The sequence below is a fragment of the Triturus cristatus genome, chromosome 3_2 (genome assembly GCF_964204655.1).
Source record: "Triturus cristatus chromosome 3_2, aTriCri1.1, whole genome shotgun sequence".
NCBI classification, from domain to species: domain Eukaryota; kingdom Metazoa; phylum Chordata; class Amphibia; order Caudata; family Salamandridae; genus Triturus; species Triturus cristatus.
This window is the reverse complement of record NC_140584.1, coordinates 918,665,993-918,679,105: the sequence shown is the minus strand read 5'-3', so window position 1 is coordinate 918,679,105 and position 13,113 is coordinate 918,665,993. Positions and strand designations below refer to the sequence as shown.

At 44.9% G+C, this 13,113-nt stretch overlaps 1 long non-coding RNA gene and 3 other non-coding genes across 4 annotated transcripts in view; all 4 read left to right on the top strand.

Moving 5' to 3' along the window:
- The window catches only part of LOC146858744 (uncharacterized), a 350,319-nt gene that overhangs the window by 234,715 nt on the left and 102,491 nt on the right, over nt 1–13,113 (top strand). The gene's annotated exons all lie outside the window — the stretch shown is intronic.
- On the top strand, nt 1,985–2,202 carry LOC146858766 (small nucleolar RNA U3). The gene has a single exon (XR_014980452.1). It is a non-coding gene; the product is annotated as a small nucleolar RNA U3 (small nucleolar RNA).
- Nucleotides 6,960–7,177, top strand: LOC146858765 (small nucleolar RNA U3). The gene has a single exon (XR_014980471.1). It is a non-coding gene; the product is annotated as a small nucleolar RNA U3 (small nucleolar RNA).
- On the top strand, nt 11,935–12,152 carry LOC146858764 (small nucleolar RNA U3). The gene has a single exon (XR_014980450.1). It is a non-coding gene; the product is annotated as a small nucleolar RNA U3 (small nucleolar RNA).

Below are 13,113 nucleotides of genomic sequence, written 5' to 3'. Positions count from 1 at the left end.
CCTCTGTACAAGAAACATAAACCGTATTTTGGATACTTCCGTAGTGCAGAGTTGCCTAAAGGTTGTAGGGCCTGGAAAAGCTGCATACGTTGAAACCGGGTGGTAAGACGAGGTGTTGTTCATGTCAACGCTTTCTTGGATCGCCAGGCATTCAGAGTTCATCTCAAAGTGATCATTTCCGTTATATTCCGTTGCGACTGGATACCCCGCGGGGTCAGTAGCGCGCTCTGTAAACACTGATTGATAGGTCTTGCGGGAGGTCTTTCACGACGTGTGACCCCTGGTCGAATGCCATCGTCTTGTTAGACTCTTAGATGTGAACTGGGGAAGAGTACCTTTGTTCGGGAGACTGAAGACATTTCATTGCCATACATATGGTCTGTGGTGCAACTTTTTAAAATGTAAAGGTCGTTGGTTGCTACACCTTCCGCGGCTCATTTATGAGTCCTTGCGTCACTTTTGCGCTGCCGGTGCGTCACTTTTTGTGACGCACCAGCGGCGTAAAAATAGGACCTTGTTGCACCATATTTACAAAGTGACGCATCTAGGTAGATGCGTCACTTTGTAAACCCCTGCGCTATATTATACCTGCGTCAGGTATAATGTAAGCAGGGTGGGCGGTCCCACGTAAGTAAGCATTGTAGAAGTGACGCAGTGAAATCTATGAGATTTCACTGCGCCACTTCTAGGGTGCAAATGCGTCAATATTACGCCTGCCTCACAGCAGGCGTAAGACTGACGCAGGCCCTTTCACATGGGGCTTGCCCCATGTGAAAGGACACATTGCTGGAGTTGCGTCACTTTTGTGACACACTCCAGCAATGCGTCACTTTTGCGCCTACAGATACGTCAGAAATACTGACGTATCTGTAACTCCTTGCGACATGATGCGTCATACTGTAAATATGACGCATCCATCACTTCTCAAGAAGGGCGCACTGAGAAGTGACGCATCGCTGCTTTCACGCAGCGATGCATCACTTCTCATAAATGAGGCCCTCTGTTTCCACGCCTGCAACCTTGCCTGGTCGCTTCTCATGCACTAGCCATCAGTGTCACTCTTTCGGCAGATTGACAGTTCATAAGCTGGATCAAATATTCTGATTGAAAACCGTCTTCTTGCTCAGTCTTGTGGAACCTGCAGTTTTGTGAAGAGTTTTCCCAATTTTCCCTCGTGTAAAGCATTGCAGTAATCAAAACGAGTGCAAATGACGCTTTGCCTCTGAACATGTGAATCGCTTTTCAGATAGGAAGTGGAACATCTCGCAAAGATATTTTAGGATGAAACTTCCAGAAAAATCCCTGTCTTGGCTCGAGCATCAAAATCAAGGCTTTGAGAATAGTTCCTAGGCCACCTACAGTTTTGGCACCGTATGATGTGGAATCAGAGCGCGGGTGCGGCTTTGCTTCGACAGAGTAAGTGCTCTGGTGATTCTGTCTGATCTGTAGTAAAACACATTCTTCGCGCAGTCTGACTATGCACAGCCATCTTGAAACGGTAAAGGTGCTCATTTAGTGCAGTGCAGAAAACTGTGGAAGTAACGCTGGATTGTCTTTGCTGTGAGTTTGGTTCTCTTCATTTTTCAATAAGTACAAATGTGTTTGTTGCTGTGAGCGAAAGCACGAAACAAAACTATGCCTACGCTCTGTTTACCTGTTTGAAAATTAAACTTTCACACTGTAAGTCCTCTGTCTGTTTCGGGAGCAGCGAGCAGGGAATCCGTGTGTGTCAGGAAAAGGCAGGCTGAATGTGATTGGTTGCTGATTTCGATTATGCAGATTTTTAAATTAGTGCGTCACCGAGGATCTATTGAGAATGCTTTACTGTGAAGAAAGCGTCTGCCCGTGCATCTTTAGATTGTTATTTTTATGGTGTTATACATCTATATGTTTTTGTTGGAGTTGATGATGCCGAACGTTTGCATACCGTACCTAAGAAGGGTTTCTACTTTTTCTGTGCGTGTGAGCTGCAGTCACATGGGTTAAGACTATACTTTCAGGGATCATTTCTATAGTTCTTAACTGAGGAAATGTGTTCGAAAGTGTCTGGTCTTCGCTAACCACGAGGAAGATTTGTAGTGTTCCCTTCTGAGCGCGAAGCGAGTGAACAGTGTTGCATTTATGCAGCTGCTGTTTGCTATTGATGACCGTTCCTCTCTCCCTTACAGGAGAGCTGGAGGAAGGAAACACAAACTGAGTGGTTAGCCCCTTATTATAGTATAAGAAAGTTCAATGTAGTCGGTTCTGTATTTCGGATCCTTGTTGCTGGCTTTGTTTATTAGTGGGTTTATGCACGTGGGGTGAAAACGTTTCAATTTTTCTGCACTTGGTTTTGGGGCAGGTGTTTAATCGAAAAGTATGTCTTCTCTTTAATTTGGTACATTTGATTTTCAAACGCGCAAGGAGGATTTTTCAAATGGACCCTGGACAGATTTATCAAACCTTTCACGCAATGCAGCTAGACAACTTGCCGGGCTGCCATGCCTGAAAAGGAGAGGGCAGAATACATAGAAAGAGGACAAAACGGGGAGAAATAAAGCTATTTCTCCTCGTGGCGCCTCTGTTGGGAAAGCGTACACTGTTGACGCAGTCCCCGGTTTATTACTCTCAGTAAATCTGGGAATGCGTAGAAAAGCATGGGTGGATGGAAACACCCACTCTCCACCCATTTAACGCATTCTCGGCGCAGAGTAACGCAAAGCAGCGAGTTGCCGCTGCCTTGCGTTTTTCGGGATCATAGGTCTCGCAGACATTTTCCAGGGGGCCAAAAAGTTTGGCCTGTCATGTGACCCAAGGCCGCATTGATGCCAGCAGGGTGGCAGATGTTGTCCATGTATAATAGCAACCCAGGCCGCACAGACGGTGAACATAACAAGTGACTTACCTCCTGGTTCACTATTTCCATTGCAGGGTTGGAGGAAGCATGAATGTTTTTAAATACTTCTCAATGCACTGATATACTGAGGCGAAACGCTTCCGCATGTTGAAGGAATGCACTTTTTAAAAGATTTTTTTTTAGAGACTTTCACATTTCTTTCCCGTTTTTTTGCAAGATGTTTTTAAAAAAGAATGTGTTCCTTAAGTTCAGTGGTGCAGGACACCTTCACTTCTTTTCTTTTACTTTAGTTAATAAGTTAGTTTAATTGTAAATAAATGCTTGGCCCTTTAATTTCCATCTTTCGGACTATTAGTGCTCCATCAGGTAAACAGCAGCCCGGTGCTGCTGTACACCAGGGAGCCGCATGTAAAGGTCAGGAGAGCTGCTTGCGGCCCCTGGGCCATACTTTGAGTATCACTGCTCTAGATTTACTAAGCCATGCAAAGCCACTCAAGGTGGCCTTCCGCGTCTTAGTAAATCTTAGTGAAGCCCTGGCGTTGCCTAACGCTGTTTTGCATGTCGCAATGACAACACAAGAGCTTCATAAATCTGGGCCCATTCTGTATGGGCTATCTTTAGAGCTTAGACTTCTGCCAGGCAATTAGTGCTGCACAATGATTTATCGCTGTGCCAAATTGACTGTTGCAAGGGGCTTTCTAATGCTTTTTAGGCTTTTTAGACTAAAACCAAGAGTAACACCATGGTCACAGGTCCAAAAACGTACAAGGCCACAGCGGATCTTAGACTGGTGCGGATGAAGAACGCCTTCTTGGGCATTTGCTACGTTTTTGTGCTGGCACTGCCGTGGCAGAAATTTGCGTAACCGTAAAGGCTTGCGTCTGTTTACTTACCGTCACAAAAGCCCTTCTTGGCATCGCAAAACAGTGCATCTCCCCACGAGCGCTAGCACACCCGTTAGTGTATCAAGGGCTTGGTGTCTTAGACTATTGGAATTTTGCAAGATTTATTTGAGAGGGTGAAGTTGCAGCGATCAAATAATGGTGGGAATGAGCCACCTGCTCTAACGTTCTAGCGAATGTCATTATTGTGGCGTTCCCCTGTTTAATTTAGAGAATTGCTACATCATTGACCGGAAAGTTGAGATATCATTATAGCCGTTCTGCCTCGTCTATCACATTGGTTAAATTCTCTGTTCCCCTCGCTTTTGTCAATATCTCGACCAAGAGATCATTTAATGATAATTGTAGCCCCCCGTAATGTTGTCATATGGAATATTAGAACGCTGGGAACTTGAGAGCTATATAGAGATAATGGGAATGTCAGCTACTGGTAAACTGTATTTTTTTTTTTTTAAACCCTGCGCTTTGAAAGTTCTAAAGCTGTGATGCGTAGAACCGCAGATGACACCCTTTTGGATTGCCAACATGCCCTAAAGCCAGGGAAACAATGTGGCTGGGTTGGCGGTATAACATGAATTGGTGAAGTTGGTGGTCTGACGGCAGGCCGGGTGAGTGCCTCCAATCTTCACCTCATCTTGTCTTTGTAAAGGTTGGGCGTAGCCCGACGTCCCTCCCAGCCATGGATCGCATTATTAATCAAAAACGAAAAAATGACCCTAAATTGTGGTAGCCTTCTAGCCTGCCGCAAGAGGCCATGTGGACCGTTTCTGGTCCCCTTCCTTCATTTTTGCTCTTGCCTTCAAATTTAACCTAGCATGGCGAAGCAAGGCTTTAGTTAGTGGCTTAGACCACAGCGGCAGGTTTTAAGACTATATCTTATCTGCTGAGAGCTTGGCCAGGTGGCGGTAAAAAATGCTGCTGTGATGTCCTCCTGTGCCATTGGGACAGATTAGCATAGCGTTATAAAAAGTTTCGTCTTGATATGTAATGAAAGAAGAAGTTGGAAATAGTGTTTGTAGGTGTCACAAAGTTGTTGCAGAAAATTCCTGATCTGAACAGGAAGGGAACGGACAGAGTTGCGTTTGTGGAACAGCTAGCTGCTATAAATAAATGTTCCTTTCTTCATTTGAGGAAGGGCTGGAAGACGGAAACAAACACTGAAATGTTCCGTTCCTATTCTGATGAATATTAGGATCAAAACTGTCCCGACAAGTATTGATTCCCCAGTGAGCGAAATCCTCTGTACAAGAAACATAAACCGTATTTTGGATACTTCCGTAGTGCAGAGTTGCCTAAAGGTTGTAGGGCCTGGAAAAGCTGCATACGTTGAAACCGGGTGGTAAGACGAGGTGTTGTTCATGTCAACGCTTTCTTGGATCGCCAGGCATTCAGAGTTCATCTCAAAGTGATCATTTCCGTTAAATTCCGTTGCGACTGGATACCCCGCGGGGTCATTAGCGCGCTCTGTAAACACTGATTGATAGGTCTTGCGGGAGGTCTTTCACGACGTGTGACCCCTGGTCGAATGCCATCGTCTTGTTAGACTCTTAGATGTGAACTGGGGAAGAGTACCTTTGTTCGGGAGACTGAAGACATTTCATTGCCATACATATGGTCTGTGGTGCAACTTTTTAAAATGTAAAGGTCGTTGGTTGCTACACCTTCCGCGGCTCATTTATGAGTCCTTGTGTCACTTTTGCGCTGCCGGTGCGTCACTTTTTGTGACGCACCAGCGGCGTAAAAATAGGACCTTGTTGCACCATATTTACAAAGTGACGCATCTAGGTAGATGCGTCACTTTGTAAACCCCTGCGCTATATTATACCTGCGTCAGGTATAATGTAAGCAGGGTGGGCGGTCCCACGTAAGTAAGCATTGTAGAAGTGACGCAGTGAAATCTATGAGATTTCACTGCGCCACTTCTAGGGTGCAAATGCGTCAATATTACGCCTGCCTCACAGCAGGCGTAAGACTGACGCAGGCCCTTTCACATGGGGCTTGCCCCATGTGAAAGGACACATTGCTGGAGTTGCGTCACTTTTGTGACACACTCCAGCAATGCGTCACTTTTGCGCCTACAGATACGTCAGAAATACTGACGTATCTGTAACTCCTTGCGACATGATGCGTCATACTGTAAATATGACGCATCCATCATGTCGCAAGAAGGGCGCACTGAGAAGTGACGCATCGCTGCTTTCACGCAGCGATGCGTCACTTCTCATAAATGAGGCCCTCTGTTTCCACGCCTGCAACCTTGCCTGGTCGCTTCTCATGCACTAGCCATCAGTGTCACTCTTTCGGCAGATTGACAGTTCATAAGCTGGATCAAATATTCTGATTGAAAACCGTCTTCTTGCTCAGTCTTGTGGAACCTGCAGTTTTGTAAAGAGTTTTCCCAATTTTCCCTCGTGTAAAGCATTGCAGTAATCAAAACGAGTGCAAATGACGCTTTGCCTCTGAACATGTGAATCGCTTTTCAGATAGGAAGTGGAACATCTCGCAAAGATATTTTAGGATGAAACTTCCAGAAAAATCCCAGTCTTGGCTCGAGCATCAAAATCAAGGCTTTGAGAATAGTTCCTAGGCCACCTTCAGTTTTGGCACCGTATGATGTGGAATCAGAGCGCGGGTGCGGCTTTGCTTCGACAGAGTAAGTGCTCTGGTGATTCTGTCTGATCTGTAGTAAAACACATTCTTCGCGCAGTCTGACTATGCACAGCCATCTTGAAACGGTAAAGGTGCTCATTTAGTGCAGTGCAGAAAACTGTGGAAGTAACGCTGGATTGTCTTTGCTGTGAGTTTGGTTCTCTTCATTTTTCAATAAGTACAAATGTGTTTGTTGCTGTGAGCGAAAGCACGAAACAAAACTATGCCTACGCTCTGTTTACCTGTTTGAAAATTAAACTTTCACACTGTAAGTCCTCTGTCTGTTTCGGGAGCAGCGAGCAGGGAATCCGTGTGTGTCAGGAAAAGGCAGGCTGAATGTGATTGGTTGCTGATTTCGATTATGCAGATTTTTAAATTAGTGCGTCACCGAGGATCTATTGAGAATGCTTTACTGTGAAGAAAGCGTCTGCCCGTGCATCTTTAGATTGTTATTTTTATGGTGTTATACATCTATATGTTTTTGTTGGAGTTGATGATGCCGAACGTTTGCTTACCGTACCTAAGAAGGGTTTCTACTTTTTCTGTGCGTGTGAGCTGCAGTCACATGGGTTAAGACTATACTTTCAGGGATCATTTCTATAGTTCTTAACTGAGGAAATGTGTTCGAAAGTGTCTGGTCTTCGCTAACCACGAGGAAGATTTGTAGTGTTCCCTTCTGAGCGCGAAGCGAGTGAACAGTGTTGCATTTATGCAGCTGCTGTTTGCTATTGATGACCGTTCCTCTCTTCCTTACAGGAGAGCTGGAGGAAGGAAACACAAACTGAGTGGTTAGCCCCTTATTATAGTATAAGAAAGTTCAATGTAGTCGGTTCTGTATTTCGGATCCTTGTTGCTGGCTTTGTTTATTAGTGGGTTTATGCACGTGGGGTGAAAACGTTTCAATTTTCCTGCACTTGGTTTTGGGGCAGGTGTTTAATCGAAAAGTATGTCTTCTCTTTAATTTGGTACATTTGATTTTCAAACGCGCAAGGAGGATTTTTCAAATGGACCCTGGACAGATTTATCAAACCTTTCACGCAATGCAGCTAGACAACTTGCCGGGCTGCCATGCCTGAAAAGGAGAGGGCAGAATACATAGAAAGAGGACAAAACGGGGAGAAATAAAGCTATTTCTCCTCGTGGCGCCTCTGTTGGGAAAGCGTACACTGTTGACGCAGTCCCCGGTTTATTACTCTCAGTAAATCTGGGAATGCGTAGAAAAGCATGGGTGGATGGAAACACCCACTCTCCACCCATTTAACGCATTCTCGGCGCAGAGTAACGCAAAGCAGCGAGTTGCCGCTGCCTTGCGTTTTTCGGGATCATAGGTCTCGCAGACATTTTCCAGGGGGCCAAAAAGTTTGGCCTGTCATGTGACCCAAGGCCGCATTGATGCCAGCAGGGTGGCAGATGTTGTCCATGTATAATAGCAACCCAGGCCGCACAGACGATGAACATAAGAAGTGACTTACCTCCTGGTTCACTATTTCCATTGCAGGGTTGGAGGAAGCATGAATGTTTTTAAATACTTCTCAATGCACTGATATACTGAGGCGAAACGCTTCCGCATGTTGAAGGAATGCACTTTTTAAAAGATTTTTTTTTAGAGACTTTCACATTTCTTTCCCGTTTTTTTGCAAGATGTTTTTAAAAAAGAATGTGTTCCTTAAGTTCAGTGGTGCAGGACACCTTCACTTCTTTTCTTTTACTTTAGTTAATAAGTTAGTTTAATTGTAAATAAATGCTTGGCCCTTTAATTTCCATCTTTCGGACTATTAGTGCTCCATCAGGTAAACAGCAGCCCGGTGCTGCTGTACACCAGGGAGCCGCATGTAAAGGTCAGGAGAGCTGCTTGCGGCCCCTGGGCCATACTTTGAGTATCACTGCTCTAGATTTACTAAGGCATGCAAAGCCACTCAAGGTGGCCTTCCGCGTCTTAGTAAATCTTAGTGAAGCCCTGGCGTTGCCTAACGCTGTTTTGCATGTCGCAATGACAACACAAGAGCTTCATAAATCTGGGCCCATTCTGTATGGGCTATCTTTAGAGCTTAGACTTCTGCCAGGCAATTAGTGCTGCACAATGATTTATCGCTGTGCCAAATTGACTGTTGCAAGGGGCTTTCTAATGCTTTTTAGGCTTTTTAGACTAAAACCAAGAGTAACACCATGGTCACAGGTCCAAAAACGTACAAGGCCACAGCGGATCTTAGACTGGTGCGGATGAAGAACGCCTTCTTGGGCATTTGCTACGTTTTTGTGCTGGCACTGCCGTGGCAGAAATTTGCGTAACCGTAAAGGCTTGCGTCTGTTTACTTACCGTCACAAAAGCCCTTCTTGGCATCGCAAAACAGTGCATCTCCCCACGAGCGCTAGCACACCCGTTAGTGTATCAAGGGCTTGGTGTCTTAGACTATTGAAATTTTGCAAGATTTATTTGAGAGGGTGAAGTTGCAGCGATCAAATAATGGTGGGAATGAGCCACCTGCTCTAACGTTCTAGCGAATGTCATTATTGTGGCGTTCCCCTGTTTAATTTAGAGAATTGCTACATCATTGACCGGAAAGTTGAGATATCATTATAGCCGTTCTGCCTCGTCTATCACATTGGTTAAATTCTCTGTTCCCCTCGCTTTTGTCAATATCTCGACCAAGAGATCATTTAATGATAATTGTAGCCCCCCGTAATGTTGTCATATGGAATATTAGAACGCTGGGAACTTGAGAGCTATATGGAGATAATGGGAATGTCAGCTACTGGTAAACTGTATTTTTTTTTTTTTAAACCCTGCACTTTGAAAGTTCTAAAGCTGTGATGCGTAGAACCGCAGATGACACCCTTTTGGATTGCCAACATGCCCTAAAGCCAGGGAAACAATGTGGCTGGGTTGGCGGTATAACATGAATTGGTGAAGTTGGTGGTCTGACGGCAGGCCGGGTGAGTGCCTCCAATCTTCACCTCATCTTGTCTTTGTAAAGGTTGGGCGTAGCCCGACGTCCCTCCCAGCCATGGATCGCATTATTAATCAAAAACGAAAAAATGACCCTAAATTGTGGTAGCCTTCTAGCCTGCCGCAAGAGGCCATGTGGACCGTTTCTGGTCCCCTTCCTTCATTTTTGCTCTTGCCTTCAAATTTAACCTAGCATGGCGAAGCAAGGCTTTAGTTAGTGGCTTAGACCACAGCGGCAGGTTTTAAGACTATATCTTATCTGCTGAGAGCTTGGCCAGGTGGCGGTACAAAATGCTGCTGTGATGTCCTCCTGTGCCATTGGGACAGATTAGCATAGCGTTATAAAAAGTTTCGTCTTGATATGTAATGAAAGAAGAAGTTGGAAATAGTGTTTGTAGGTGTCACAAAGTTGTTGCAGAAAATTCCTGATCTGAACAGGAAGGGAACAGACAGAGTTGCGTTTGTGGAACAGCTAGCTGCTATAAATAAATGTTCCTTTCTTCATTTGAGGAAGGGCTGGAAGACGGAAACAAACACTGAAATGTTCCGTTCCTATTCTGATGAATATTAGGATCAAAACTGTCCCGACAAGTATTGATTCCCCAGTGAGCGAAATCCTCTGTACAAGAAACATAAACCGTATTTTGGATACTTCCGTAGTGCAGAGTTGCCTAAAGGTTGTAGGGCCTGGAAAAGCTGCATACGTTGAAACCGGGTGGTAAGACGAGGTGTTGTTCATGTCAACGCTTTCTTGGATCGCCAGGCATTCAGAGTTCATCTCAAAGTGATCATTTCCGTTATATTCCGTTGCGACTGGATACCCCGCGGGGTCATTAGCGCGCTCTGTAAACACTGATTGATAGGTCTTGCGGGAGGTCTTTCACGACGTGTGACCCCTGGTCGAATGCCATCGTCTTGTTAGACTCTTAGATGTGAACTGGGGAAGAGTACCTTTGTTCGGGAGACTGAAGACATTTCATTGCCATACATATGGTCTGTGGTGCAACTTTTTAAAATGTAAAGGTCGTTGGTTGCTACACCTTCCGCGGCTCATTTATGAGTCCTTGCGTCACTTTTGCGCTGCCGGTGCGTCACTTTTTGTGACGCACCAGCGGCGTAAAAATAGGACCTTGTTGCACCATATTTACAAAGTGACGCATCTAGGTAGATGCGTCACTTTGTAAACCCCTGCGCTATATTATACCTGCGTCAGGTATAATGTAAGCAGGGTGGGCGGTCCCACGTAAGTAAGCATTGTAGAAGTGACGCAGTGAAATCTATGAGATTTCACTGCGCCACTTCTAGGGTGCAAATGCGTCAATATTACGCCTGCCTCACAGCAGGCGTAAGACTGACGCAGGCCCTTTCACATGGGGCTTGCCCCATGTGAAAGGACACATTGCTGGAGTTGCGTCACTTTTGTGACACACTCCAGCAATGCGTCACTTTTGCGCCTACAGATACGTCAGAAATACTGACGTATCTGTAACTCCTTGCGACATGATGCGTCATACTGTAAATATGACGCATCCATCACTTCTCAAGAAGGGCGCACTGAGAAGTGACGCATCGCTGCTTTCACGCAGCGATGCGTCACTTCTCATAAATGAGGCCCTCTGTTTCCACGCCTGCAACCTTGCCTGGTCGCTTCTCATGCACTAGCCATCAGTGTCACTCTTTCGGCAGATTGACAGTTCATAAGCTGGATCAAATATTCTGATTGAAAACCGTCTTCTTGCTCAGTCTTGTGGAACCTGCAGTTTTGTGAAGAGTTTTCCCAATTTTCCCTCGTGTAAAGCATTGCAGTAATCAAAACGAGTGCAAATGACGCTTTGCCTCTGAACATGTGAATCGCTTTTCAGATAGGAAGTGGAACATCTCGCAAAGATATTTTAGGATGAAACTTCCAGAAAAATCCCAGTCTTGGCTCGAGCATCAAAATCAAGGCTTTGAGAATAGTTCCTAGGCCACCTACAGTTTTGGCACCGTATGATGTGGAATCAGAGCGCGGGTGCGGCTTTGCTTCGACAGAGTAAGTGCTCTGGTGATTCTGTCTGATCTGTAGTAAAACACATTCTTCGCGCAGTCTGACTATGCACAGCCATCTTGAAACGGTAAAGGTGCTCATTTAGTGCAGTGCAGAAAACTGTGGAAGTAACGCTGGATTGTCTTTGCTGTGAGTTTGGTTCTCTTCATTTTTCAATAAGTACAAATGTGTTTGTTGCTGTGAGCGAAAGCACGAAACAAAACTATGCCTACGCTCTGTTTACCTGTTTGAAAATTAAACTTTCACACTGTAAGTCCTCTGTCTGTTTCGGGAGCAGCGAGCAGGGAATCCGTGTGAGTCAGGAAAAGGCAGGCTGAATGTGATTGGTTGCTGATTTCGATTATGCAGATTTTTAAATTAGTGCGTCACCGAGGATCTATTGAGAATGCTTTACTGTGAAGAAAGCGTCTGCCCGTGCATCTTTAGATTGTTATTTTTATGGTGTTATACATCTATATGTTTTTGTTGGAGTTGATGATGCCGAACGTTTGCATACCGTACCTAAGAAGGGTTTCTACTTTTTCTGTGCGTGTGAGCTGCAGTCACATGGGTTAAGACTATACTTTCAGGGATCATTTCTATAGTTCTTAACTGAGGAAATGTGTTCGAAAGTGTCTGGTCTTCGCTAACCACGAGGAAGATTTGTAGTGTTCCCTTCTGAGCGCGAAGCGAGTGAACAGTGTTGCATTTATGCAGCTGCTGTTTGCTATTGATGACCGTTCCTCTCTCCCTTACAGGAGAGCTGGAGGAAGGAAACACAAACTGAGTGGTTAGCCCCTTATTATAGTATAAGAAAGTTCAATGTAGTCGGTTCTGTATTTCGGATCCTTGTTGCTGGCTTTGTTTATTAGTGGGTTTATGCACGTGGGGTGAAAACGTTTCAATTTTTCTGCACTTGGTTTTGGGGCAGGTGTTTAATCGAAAAGTATGTCTTCTCTTTAATTTGGTACATTTGATTTTCAAACGCGCAAGGAGGATTTTTCAAATGGACCCTGGACAGATTTATCAAACCTTTCACGCAATGCAGCTAGACAACTTGCCGGGCTGCCATGCCTGAAAAGGAGAGGGCAGAATACATAGAAAGAGGACAAAACGGGGAGAAATAAAGCTATTTCTCCTCGTGGCGCCTCTGTTGGGAAAGCGTACACTGTTGACGCAGTCCCCGGTTTATTACTCTCAGTAAATCTGGGAATGCGTAGAAAAGCATGGGTGGATGGAAACACCCACTCTCCACCCATTTAACGCATTCTCGGCGCAGAGTAACGCAAAGCAGCGAGTTGCCGCTGCCTTGCGTTTTTCGGGATCATAGGTCTCGCAGACATTTTCCAGGGGGCCAAAAAGTTTGGCCTGTCATGTGACCCAAGGCCGCATTGATGCCAGCAGGGTGGCAGATGTTGTCCATGTATAATAGCAACCCAGGCCGCACAGACGGTGAACATAACAAGTGACTTACCTCCTGGTTCACTATTTCCATTGCAGGGTTGGAGGAAGCATGAATGTTTTTAAATACTTCTCAATGCACTGATATACTGAGGCGAAACGCTTCCGCATGTTGAAGGAATGCACTTTTTAAAAGATTTTTTTTTAGAGACTTTCACATTTCTTTCCCGTTTTTTTGCAAGATGTTTTTAAAAAAGAATGTGTTCCTTAAGTTCAGTGGTGCAGGACACCTTCACTTCTTTTCTTTTACTTTAGTTATTAAGTTAGTTTAATTGTAAATAAATGCTTGGCC